The sequence below is a fragment of the Lepidochelys olivacea genome (assembly GCF_965140295.1).
Source record: "Lepidochelys olivacea isolate rLepOli2 genome assembly, chromosome: 14".
NCBI classification, from domain to species: Eukaryota; Metazoa; Chordata; order Testudines; family Cheloniidae; genus Lepidochelys; species Lepidochelys olivacea.
The window spans coordinates 13,994,876-14,007,088 of record NC_140424.1 but is presented as its reverse complement, the minus strand read 5'-3'; the positions used below and the strand labels follow the sequence as shown (position 1 = coordinate 14,007,088).

The 12,213-nt window shown below is 45.6% G+C and overlaps 1 protein-coding gene across 1 annotated transcript in view; it reads right to left on the bottom strand.

Moving 5' to 3' along the window:
* Positions 1 to 12,213, bottom strand: part of RAB37 (RAB37, member RAS oncogene family) — a 66,415-nt gene that overhangs the window by 50,519 nt on the left and 3,683 nt on the right. The gene's annotated exons all lie outside the window — the stretch shown is intronic.

Genomic DNA, 12,213 nt, shown 5'->3' with positions numbered 1-12,213 from the left:
TAACTGACCCACTGTCTGATCTTGGACAAGCCCTTTCACCTCTTTGTGCCTCAGTTTCCCCCATTGTGAAGCATGGCAAATGGCTATGCACTGAGAGATCTATGGAGGAAGAGTGGTATATACAAAAGAGTTCAGTAGGGTTATTTACAGGGCTGGTTTGATCCAGGCACACAGAGCATGCATTGTGCTACAGTTCTGCCAACAAATCACTCCAATACTGGCCCAAAGACACATCCTGCTAGTCAAGTCCTGAGCTCTCCCCCAGGTCTGCCGATGGTCTCACCCTTCTTCAGGGCCTACCTTACTAATCCTGGGCTTTTCTACAGCAAAGGCTGCCAGCTGATGAATTACACCAAGTCTACTGTGGTTCTGCTGCGAGGTGCACAGAGAGAGATGGGCACAAGCTCAGACCCTTCACTTGCATCTTCATTCAGGACACCGTAATGAACCAATGCACAACAACTCAGCTCTGAGCGCTCACTCCTGCCTCCTTGGTGATTGTCTAGACAGAGACGTTCCAAGAAGCAGGAGGGCTGACAGGAGTCAGATGAATCTGCATGAACCAGGGACTGTGTGCACTCGGCAGCGGGGGCGGGGGAGGTTACCACAGCTCCTCCACAAAGTGAAGGCAGTAGGGGAGGAGTAAGGCAGATCAGGCAGGGTATAAAACATTTCCTGATAAGTACCCCGGGTTGGGGAGTGGTATTCTGGTTCAGACTGGATTCTTCAGAGACCAAACAAAAAGAACTTTTGGGATAATTAACTCACATTTAAACTGACTCAGGGCCTTCCTTCTGCTTCATGATCTAAAAAGTGATACGAACTTGTAATCACAGGAAAAAACCCAGTTTCAGGGTTTGAAAGGACTAGCATCTTCCAGAGCCCAGTGTTGGCGTTGGTGGGCGGGAGGGGGTGACCACTGGTCAGCTTTTTATCACACATCTTTTGTTGCTTTAGATCCTCTCTCTGTAATGCTTTTATCTTAAGAATAAAGGTGCTTGCTTAGCAGGAGCTATGCAGTGACTTGTCACTATTGTCAATACACTGGTCATAGCTCTTGGAGAAAGCAAACCACAGACACTTGCCTTTGAGGCAGCCCCAGCAAGCCAGTCTATCACAGTGTAGATCAGGGAGCTGTGCAGCCTTAGAAACCCTGGTCAAAAGGGAGCGAGATGCAGGTCTCCACCCAGGAGAGGTGATGGCTGGGAGCTGGAAATCTTTCCTGGGTGCCTTCTAGGGACCATGGAGGGGTGGGTGGGGGGGAGAAAATACAATGTGTATTTGCAAATATGCAAGCAGCATGGCAGCCTTTGTACTAGAAGCATCTGATGCAACCGGGTCTGCTAAGCAAAAGTCTGCTGCTGCTCTGGGACTGGCTCTTCTCTACCAGGGAGAACTGAATGAATGGGTGTGTCAGAGCTGCAGGAGATGGGCCTGGGGACCTCCACTATTAATATGACAGTAGCACTCAGAGAGCCCCAAACAAGATGGGTCCCCACTGTGCCAGGGGCTGTATAAACACATAGGACAACCTGGTCACTGCACCACACATCTTCTGGTCTAAGGAGAGGAAAGGGATACAATATATGGGGGAGGAGGAGTGAAATTTACCCCTATACGGAGAGCTCACACAGTCTTCGGCACCACTTGTCTCTAGTTCAGGTGTGGGCAAACTTTCTGGCCCGAGGGCCACATCTGGGTGGGGAAATTGCATGGAGGACTAGGGCAGGGGGTTGGGGTGCGGGAGGGAGTGTGGGAAGGAGTGCAGTGTGCAGGAAGGGGCTTAGGGTAAGGGGTTGGGGTGCAGGAAGGGTTTGGGCTCCAGCCTGGCATCACTTACCTGGAGCGGCTCTGGGGTGGTAGTGGTGCGCAATGGGGCCAGGGGGCTCTACGTGTTGCCCTTGCCTGTGGGTACCTCCCCCAAAGCTCCTGTTGGCCGTGGTTCCCCATTCCTGGCCAATGGGAGCTGCGGTGGGTGGTGCCTGGAGGCAAGGGTAGTGCACAGAGCCCTCTCCTCCACCCTGCAAACCAGGAACTGCAGGGACATGGTGCTGGCCGCTTCCCAGAGCGGCACGGGGCCTGTGGTGCCACGGGGGTGGCAATCCCGTGGGCCAGATCCAAAGCCCTGAGGGACTCCATAGACAGGCTTCCTTTTGTGTCCTTCCCACTTAGCTCAGCTGGCCAGTCCCTTTTATTTGGGGAAATAGATTGGGAAATGAAAATGCAGTTATTAGGCAGAGTCCTTTGTGGATCCACAGTATCCTACAGCCAACAGGCCTGAGCACGTCACAGACATTAATGAAGGCTGTCACCTCCCTCGGAGATTAGTATCCTTCCCGTTATACGGATGAGCAGGTTAAGGCAAAGCAAGGTTCAGGGACTTGTAAACTGAGCGGCAGAGTCAAGCATAAATGAGTCCCAATAACCTGCTGCACCTCCAGGTGTAACTGTCTCTACCCTGTATGAGAATGAACAGGGTTTTCAAAGCTGCAGAAGGATGGACAGATGAATCAGCACAAATGTAAGACACACTGAAAGCCTCTTAGCCTGTTGTAAGACACACTGAAAGCCTATTTTAACATACCACACAAGCTTTTATTTCAATGGGTCTTGCCAGAGATGGGGCCAACTCAGTACCAAACATCAGGGTGAAGTTCAGATTCAGATATGCAAAAGGGGACTTTGTCCTGAGATCTTATTCTTACAGGGAAAAAGAGTCAAGTTCTCACACCAAAGTTCAAATGTACTACGGACCCCAATGGTGCATTGGTTAAATCAGCCAGGGAATACACAAAAGTTGCTCCTGAACAAGAAGGAAGAGAGTTTCAAGTTCAAGAATTCAATGAATTCTACTCAGCAACAGCGCTTGGAGAAAAGGAATTGGAGAAACCATCAGCATCTCCCAGACAGAGCTCTACTTTAGATCTTTAAGAGGAGAAATTACTTGTAAAGATAAAGATAAAATCACACTCCATTAGAGAGAGTACTGTAGTTGGAAAAGACTCATCACAGACATCTCAGCTGCAGTCAGTTACATTCTAATGTCCTGCTGCTCCAGTCTGTCCTCTGGCAGGATTCTCAATGCAATGGGCGTTTTGCCTGGGTCAGAACTACCTGATCAGGCTTTTGAGTCTAAAAAGAAAGTCCATTGGAGTCTTCCCATAGATGTCAATAGGCTTTAGATGAGGCCCTAAATGATGCAAATATACCATATCCCTCCCCCAGCACCGAGATGGCTGATGCATGCGCACAATGCTGGAGGCATAAAGCGGTTATAAATTATTAATTGGACTAACCTTCCCAGTCCAATATGCCATCTTCACAATGCATTAATTCAGTGTATTCACAGTGCCTTCATCCTGTAGAGGGTTCTATATTTGCAAGTACCCAGGACAGAATAGTCACACAGCCCTTTATTTTCCCCCTCTTCCTTGCCCTTGGCAAACATTCATTAACCCTCACAGCACACAAGTGAGGTAGGCAGGTAAGTTGGGGTCTCCCTAAGGCAGAAAGGTTAAATGATTTGCCCAAGGCAGAGAGGGAGTCAATGTCAGAACTGGGCTTAGAATTCAGGATTCCAGTCTTAGCCTTCCATGAAGAGAGGTGTTGTCTAAGACAGTGGTTCTCAGACAGGGCTCTGGGACCCAGGGAGGGGGGGGGGGCGCTATGAGCAGGTTTCTGGGGGGTCCACCAAAATAAACGAGAACAGGACCAATGTTAGACTCACTGGGGCCCAGGACAGAAAGCAGAATCCCAAGCCCCTGAAGCCAAAGCTGGAGCCCTTCCTCCCCAGGCCAAAGCCAAAGCAACGTAGCTTCGCGGGGCCCCCTTGTGGAGCGAGGCCCTGGGCAACTGCTCTGCTTGCTATCCCATAATGCCAGCCCTGGTTTTTAAATCAGCAGAACAACAGCTGTGGCAGAGGTGGGCCCTGGAATATTTATAGCATGTTGGCGGGGTTTCAGAAGGAAAAAAGTTGAGAACCCCTGCTCTAAGAGATGTTCAGGTTCCAGGCTTCCGAAACACAGAAAGCACCAGAAACCCCCCACCGTTTCTCAAGCACCTGGTCCAAGTCCCCTGAACCACCCCAGTGTTGGATCATATTAAAGAAGTTCTGTATTAAAATCACAAATGAGTTTGATTCCCCAGAGTTTCAATTCCAGGGTATTACTAATGAAGAGGTCTCTTGGTTTTTGGTACTGTTTCTCTCCCTCTATGTGTGAAACTTGCAAGCTGCTAATTGCGTTAGTACATTCTAAGACAGAGTCTGTTCTCAAAGCAATTCACAGAGAGAGAGACTCAAAGCAACACTCGAACAACAGAAACAGCACCCAGAGACTCCCCGCCCTTTTGTTGTATTAACCATTGTGATTAAAATAGAGATAGAGGATGGATGTGGATGGATGCTTGGTGTGGATAATAACTGAATGATCAGGGAGGTGCCAGCCTAAGAATCCAGTGTCCATCGGCTGAAGAAGGTGTCAAGTGGAAATAACCAGACGACCCCCCCCCCCCGGGAGGGCAGACTGGAATCCACCCAACAGCCTCAAGGATGGGAGAACCAAAGAACAAGATAACATCTTGGAGCCGTCAGGAATGTGCTATCTGCTGATTGATTCAGCAACAGCATGATGAAGCAATTCCCATAGACTGGCACAGGAAGAAATTCCTATAAAAATAGACTCTAAAAAGTGAGAACTTTGGGGTCTGATTCTGCAAACCAACTTCCAGGAGCATCAGATGAGCATCTGACAAGGCCCTGCTCCCTCCTCATGTCCAGGCCACCTGGCCAGTGGTTTGGCATGAGCAACTCTAAGGCTGGTAACTATGATAACAACCTTGCAGAACCTGTGTGTGTGTGTTTGTATGAATGAATGTGTGAATAAATATGAGATTGAATGGAATGTTATAGCTATAACTAACTGCTTACTATGATTCTTTCTGTATTCACAATAAATGTGGTATTTTGCCTTTTTCCCTTTAATAAGATCCTGCTGGTTTTTATTTTATCGGTATAACACCAGAACAGTCGAATCCAAGTCATTGACCACACAGCAGTTCAGCTCATGGCCCAGGCATAGCCTTCCAGGAGCATGAAGAGGCCGGGTACTATACAAGGTAATGCTAAGCTGTGCTCAGTGCAGTTCTTCCAGGCCCTTTACTCCAGAGGACAGGCAACAGGGTGATGGATTCATGCATCTTCTGTTTGGATGCAACAAAGTATCTTCCTGTGGTATCTTCAGCACTAAATGAAATTATAAACAAGCTGAGAGTCCTGGTGGGCATTGGTGCATCAGAAGGTACAAGTCTTCTCCAGCAGCTGTGCTGCATCCAAGAGGAAACTCACTCCCCAGGATCATGAAATAAAATTTTTCCTCCATACCATGGGCCAGACGGTCCCATTCAAGTAAAAGGGACTGTTGCTAAAAACTGAATGGGACCAGGGTTCGTCAGCCTTCTTTTGGCTGGGTCTATGCACAGAGAGCCCTGGTTTAACTGAAAGGTTATTTTAACACAGATTTAGGCACACTGGTGGCACTGGGTGAGTGGATGCTCTTAAATCAGTTTAAAACTATAGCTAGTCAAACAAAAGAAACTCTGGTGAAACAGGTTTCCCCATCAGAAAACCAGTTTGACGTGCTTCATTTCAGACCTGGTGAAAGCACTTCATTTTTCCTTTATAACTAAGTCAAAACAAAGAATTGCAGGAAAGTCATTCCCATATTTCCAAAATGAAGTTTTCCAGATGTTTTATTCCATGGGAAATTTCCACTTGGTGTCTCAACTGGGAGAAGAGAGTATTCCAGGATGCCTGAATTTCCCACAGAATGGAATTCCCAAGTGTCAACCAGCTCTAGCTTATATTAGTTTGGCTTCTGTTGAAGAATTTTACAGGGACAAGCTAAGCTAATAGAATCAGTTTTAAACAGGTGTTCACATAGGTTTAAAATCAGTTTAACAATTGTTTTTGCTTAAGTTAAACTGGTGCAAAGCTTCTGTGTTTTGACCAGCCCTGGTCTCTTTTTTTTAAAAAAAGAGAAAGAATTTTTTTCTTAAACTTCTTAAAAAAAGACAAAGTTGCTCTTGAACAGAGCTGCAAATTAATAGATAGCTCTTACCCAGTGCTTTTCACCTACAGCTCTCCCCGGGCTTAATCAAAGTTGGAGAGTATCCTTACCCTCCTTTTACAGATGGGGAAACGGGTTCAGAAATATTTTTTTGCCCCACCTCACACACCAAGTCAGTGGCAGAGCCAAGAATAGACTTGGCGCCTTCTGACTCCCAATCCAGTGCCCTTTCCACTAGACCTCACTACCTCAAATCCACTTTACCAGCCTTATTTTCCAGAAGTTATGATTTGACTCAGTCAAATCCCCACATATTCCTCAATACTTATGTACTGATAGCCAGTAAAGGCCAACTATGAACCCCCAAATCAGCATTACAGCAGCTTCACTAGTTCCTCCAGCAATCTCATCTCTTGCTCTTTACTACTTGCATTTTTAGTCATTCATTTCTGCTTTACATGGAGTCTGGAGCAAAGTGAGATCCTGCAAAGTAACTTAAACAAGAACCAGGAACCAGCAAACCCACAAAAGTTATTTCTGCCAAGGCAATTTCCCCGTGCATTAGGATGTTCCTGGTTTCTATGGTGCTGAGCACTGAGGGAATCTCTCTCCCCTTCTACAAGTACCGGAGTGTGTGTGTGTTGCTTTGGCAACTTATATGCAGACTCAAGCTGGCTCTGTTGCATCAGTGTAAACATGTCTCTCTGCACGGTAGGGCCACATCCTGCAGCCCTGGCTCAGGCAAACCTCCCACTGAAGCCATATTTGAGATTTATCCCTCCTGGTGAAATTCACCCGTTTGTACCACACCGGTGTGCGCACCACTTCAGCTCTATTTCAAGAGCCAGTTAAGTCAGTCTACCGATGGGCTCGATCCCGCCCTCCTTGCGGTTACTCCCATCGATTCAGTGGTGCACCTTCAGGCCAGATGTGCCTACAGGATGAGGGTAAGCCCTCTGCTGGCCACAGTGCTCAGCACTTTGCAGAACCAAAGTCCTAAACCCACTTCAGCCCTCAAGAGAGTTAATTGGTGCATCATCCTGAAGGGACTGGGAAGGATTAAACAGGGGATGGAGGCCGAGTCATATCTTGTAACAGTAACACCCTGGCTTGTGCCACTCCAAATGGGCAGATGCTCCACTGACTCCAAAGGTGGTACGCCAAAATTTACACCAGCTGATGATCTGGCCTCGTATTCCTGGTGAGGACGTTGGAGTAACTGAAGAGGCCACCCATCAAGACTCCATCTCTGGTGTCACACTGGGTCCAGGGACACTTCCACATGGAGATCACAATCTGGCTCAGAGTGGACATGTTCAATGAAGCAGATAGCTCCTTGAATTAATGAACTCCATCACCAGAGACACTTAACTCAGGAATGGTGTACCTCTGACAAAAGGAGAGTACAGTCATACCCAAGTCCCATAAATAATAATGTCCCCAGCCTGGTAACATTGTTCGCCTGGAGAACAGTTAATATGGAAGATTACATGAATTATGTAGAGAGGCAGGCTAGTCGGAGTGAACATTAAGGCCTCGTAGGCACAGGATTTAAAGACATTTTCATAAAAGGCAGGCGCTCTTAATCACACTTCAATAATTTATGGGACATTTATAAAAATATGGACAACTTGTGAACTGCTTCATTACTCTGAATAATAACGTTCTAAAAGAACAAAGAGGCAATAGCACCCTATTCACTCACTGGCTGGCTTGCAAAGTTTTGTGATAGCTAGCTCTGTCCCACAAACCAGTTATTTTCAGCAGGGAATACATTTATATAAATAAAAGTAATTTATAGCAAAATTTCTGCAAAACATAAGACTACTACACAATAGTTACAAAGGGCTCGTTTTACTGGGTGTTTGATAGCACTCTGACTTCATACTTCTGTGTTATTCTTATGAACCGTGTGAAACCTTTGTACAGGTTGAGTTAAAAGCGTGTTGAGTGGGTTGTTTCATACCCATCGTTCTTCAATGGCAAGGCTAAATTAACCCTAGGCCCCCCCCCACCTAAGACAAGAGGATCGTGTGAACCCATCCCATAAGCTCAGATGGTGTGGGTGGAGGGTTTTTTTGCTGAGAACTGTTTTGGGTAAGTGTGTGTGTAGAACACAGAATGAGAAAGCGTGCACATGTGCCTGAAGAGATCCAAGCAGAAGACTGTAAGCATGGTAGGGCCCTCAGAGAAATCTAGAGAGAGGTTCGGGGTTGGCGGCGTTGGCTGAAAAGAAGCTTGGGCCTGTAAGAGAAGATCCTACTCCTTTTGCTTTTGGTTCCTTCTGCTTTTAGAGAAACAGGACTTTGTACATTCCTTCTATACCAACAAAACTGCATCAAAGAAAACACCAGACCATCATCAATTTACTCCTACAGCCCCAGGGCTCCAAACCTTGACTAGCTGCTCTGGTCAAAATGGAGTCATATTATACACCCAGTAAAATATAAGTGTAAACACACACCCAGAGCACCATAAACAGGCCTTAGTGTAAGTGAGCATCAGACCTCTAGTGCTAATGAAGAGCTGAATTTTTACTTTCTGGAAATACTGTCGTCCCCTTCACAGTGCACACATGCAATATGGTCAGGGAGTCAGATGGAGTCCCAAACTCAGTGTTGGAGAAGAAAGTGACATTTCCAAAAGTTGGAAATCAAGTTTTTAAGAAGAAAGACTTTCAAATCCTAGTTCCCCTGCCACTGGATCATGAATAACTAGAAGAAAATAGGCTAGAATTTCCTTACCAAGTTGGCAGACCATTTGGAAGTCAGGCAAAGGAAGAGAAGGATAGGGCTGTGCCCAGAGCATAGGATTTACATTTCCAAACAGAAAAATGACAAGTAAAAAAAAAAAGTCAGATTAAAATTACCACTTTTAAATCAATAGTGTGAATCCATTTGCATTGAGCTAGTAGAGAAGACAGCTAAGAGACTTCTAACAGAACAAAAGACAAGGAGAGAGACGTGGAACACCATGACCAAATTCAGCAGTTGTATTCTTCAACTCGCAGCTTGCCTGGTATTCTTGGCACATTGGTAAACCTCAGAACAGTGGAAGCTGAAGCAGTAGTGGAAAGAGTTATGAAATCAAGAAGACCGTCTCTCTGAAGGGAATTGCTCATGTCTAGATCTTTGTCAACTGTTGTTAATTATCTTTGCATGGACTAAGTCTCTTACAGCTGGGCCAAGTGTACTAGAATCTGGAAGATGAAAGTCTTCACCAGCACTAGTTTTTAGGACAAACACAAGCTGGAGTTAAGTGAATGAGAGAGCAAATGCACAGAGTTTAAAAACAATGCAATAGAAATAGCCTGGTGGTTTACATTTTAAATGGAGTCTCGTGGCGGGGTAGGAATTTGACAAACTTTACCCCAATTAAATAAAAGTGGGCCTGCTTCATTGTATCCATTACTCCAGCTTTTACATTGATTTCAGCTGAGTGACACCAATGGGATTTCACTGGAGTAACAGTGGTAAAAAAGGCAGGTTTCTATATGTATAGAGCCTGACCCACAGGCCACTGAAGCCAATGCCAGCCTGTCCCCTGACTTGACCGGAAACTGGATTGGACCCATATTCCACTTTATCTTACAGGATCACAAGGTACTTTACAAGCATACATAGAGCCCCATTGAAATACAGCCATTCCCAAGTGGAGGGCAGCAGCCGGCAGGCCCATAGCACCCTGCATGTCACTGGGGTGGGATAAGGACAGTTTGATCTAGGACACTGGGTTAAAACTTCTGCTTCTCTGAAGAGTGCCATGAAACTTGTAAGGCTTGAATCGTCACTGCCTTGCTTCTTGTGCAGTATTGGACATCTGTACAGACGTGCTGCCAAGTACTACCAGATCACTATTCCCACTCCCATTGGCAATAGCATCTCACACACACACACACACAGCTGTTAATGACAGCACAAACAGGCAAGGCAGAGCACTTAAGATCTTGGTCCTTCCAGGACTAATGTGAAAGCAGCAGGACCCACCACACAGAAAGCATGGAACTCAATTCATCCGTCACATAAAAAGTAAGAGCGGAGTCATCCCTGCCAGGGTTTGAACTTGTGGTTTCCAGAAAGTCCCTTTTTAAAACCCAATGCTTAGGCAACAAAGCCATGGATTGTGTGTTGTGGATTAATTGTAATACACGGACAACTTCCCTTCTTAGAGAGCCTACATGAACCAAGATGGGATAAAGGGCGGGTGCCACACAACGTGCTGAAAACAGAAACAGACTTGTCTGAATGCCCCAGCAAACTGTTGGGGGAGGAGAGAGTCCCACAAGAACCAGTCCTGGGACCTCTGCTGGTTCGAATATATACAGTTTACTGTAACAGCAGTAACTCATTCAGTGAGCTGCTGGTGAAAGACGATGGGATGGGATGGGGTGGGGAGGGGTGATGAGTGAGAGCAAACAATTAGTGAGGCTCTAATCGGTCAGATCTCCTGTAACTGGTTTGGCATGTGGATGACAAATCTTAATAAGCAAATCCCATCAAGACACTTGGTAGGCTAATTTGGCCAGAGAATGAGAGCTTTTATATGCTGTCTAGACAGTCTTGCAAAAGACATTTGATTTTTAAAAGCCAGCCAAGTGCTCTAAGAGCTGGAACTGCACAAAGTGGTGGCAAATGCAGAAGCCAGCATTTAAATTGTGTTCTCTTTGCCTACATAGTAATGTAGGTCTTGCTTTACTAGATCAAAACCGAGGTCCATCTTGTGTGGGACACTGGCCTGCACCAGCTGCTTCAGATGAAGGTTTAAGAACCCCACAGTAGGCAGAGATGGGAGATCATTTGCCCCCTCAATATAGGTCTCATCCTGATCTCCAAAAGTTAAAGATCAGCTTAAACCCTGAAGCATAAGGCTCAAAAGATTTCATTATAATTATGGTAACCATATAAACATCCAGCACCTTTTTTGGATCATGCTAAATTCTCAGCCTCTGTGACTTCCAGGGGCAATGAGTTCCACAGTCTAATTACACATTGTGTGTGGGGAAAAAAATCCCTTTATTAGTTTCAAATTTTCCACCTGTTAATTTCATTGCATTGCCCCTTGTTCTTATGTTGAGGCAGGAAGAATAGATGTTCCTGATCTATTATCATTCATTATTTCATGTACTTCTAACATATATTCATTGAAATACCTTATTAGTCTACTGTTCTGGGAGCTCCCCCATTATAGCCCTTGTCCTTTTCTCCCATATTGCTGCCTGACAGGCTCCCACAGAAAGGATGGAGAGCTCACTGCAGGATTTTTAGGATAGTTTTAAACAGTGGACAAAGCTACCTTGATGCATGTCTGCAAAAGGAGAAATACATTTAATGATAGCCCCAGCTCCAGTGTGTATCAAATAGCAAACTAATGATGATGGGAGCCATTATTTGTAGCTCAATACACATAATGGTGCAGGAGATATACATGATTAATGCAAGGAACTGGAAGAGTCAGGAGGATGGGATGAGCGTTTCCCATCAGGCAAATCTTCAATGCTGACAGATTATTATTAGCATTATGGTAGCACCCGGGAGCCTCACCCGTAGACCGGGCCCCCATTGTACTAGGCACTCTACAAACAGAGCAAAACTTGACTGTACAGACACACACAGAGCTCATTTAAAATCACTGGTAGTTCTGAGGACATTCTCTAGCCAGCAAGATCACTGCATTCTGGTAACCCCTCCCCCAAATCCTGCTCAGTTGCTCTTTGGTGATTTTTACCAGGAGAAAACCTTTTTTTCACTCCTTCGAGTGATCAGAAGTTCTTTAAAATGCTTGTTTTAGTTGGTATTTTTAAAATGTTTTATGTACATATCTGGGCAGCTTCCTTCCTTCGAGAATCTTCATGGGGTTAATTCAGGACAGCTTGTATGCGGTCAGATGTTGCTGCCGGAGTTCTTTGAAATGCATAAAGCAAGGTAGCACTCAGCCACATGTAATCATCTTAAATAGTCACCAGGCACTATTATCATAGCTGTCTCAGAGACCCAGAGAGCATGTAAACCTCAGTCTGAGCAAAGCACTTAAGCGCATGCTTCAGCACTAAGCATTCAACTTGCCCCATTGACTTCTATGGGGCTACACATGCTGAAATTACACACTGAACCAGTTAGGATCAGGACCTTGAAGACATATCACCAAATGC